Genomic DNA, 465 nt, shown 5'->3' on the forward strand with positions numbered 1-465 from the left:
TCTCACTCTCTTAATCAAAGACCAGAACCATTTATGTCAAAGACGACAACATATGAAATGAAACAGCCATTCTTACACGTCTAAAGGACACTTAATTCCTGTCTAAGATCAGTCGAACATCTTGTCAGACGGAGAGGAAAAAGTGTGGATAATTAAGACAAATGATTAGTGTATTTAGACAGGTGACTTGACGAGTGGAGTATTAGGTAATAGGTATAAGGGAAAGCGGTGTAAGCATAAGGAAAGGAATGGTGTATATGGATATGCGTTGAGTATTAGGGACAAGTATCAGGAGTGAAGTGTTAGGTATGAGGGAAAGTGGTGTATTAGGTATAAGGAAATAAGTGGAGTATGTAATGAAGTATTAGGTATAAGGAAAGGAGCAGATAAGGGGATAAGGCTAAGACTGGTTTTTTTACTTATAAGGTAGGAAATACCGTATGAGGTACAGGGAAGACTGTAAAG

The sequence above is a fragment of the Penaeus monodon genome, chromosome 19, assembly GCF_015228065.2.
Source record: "Penaeus monodon isolate SGIC_2016 chromosome 19, NSTDA_Pmon_1, whole genome shotgun sequence".
NCBI classification, from domain to species: domain Eukaryota; kingdom Metazoa; phylum Arthropoda; class Malacostraca; order Decapoda; family Penaeidae; genus Penaeus; species Penaeus monodon.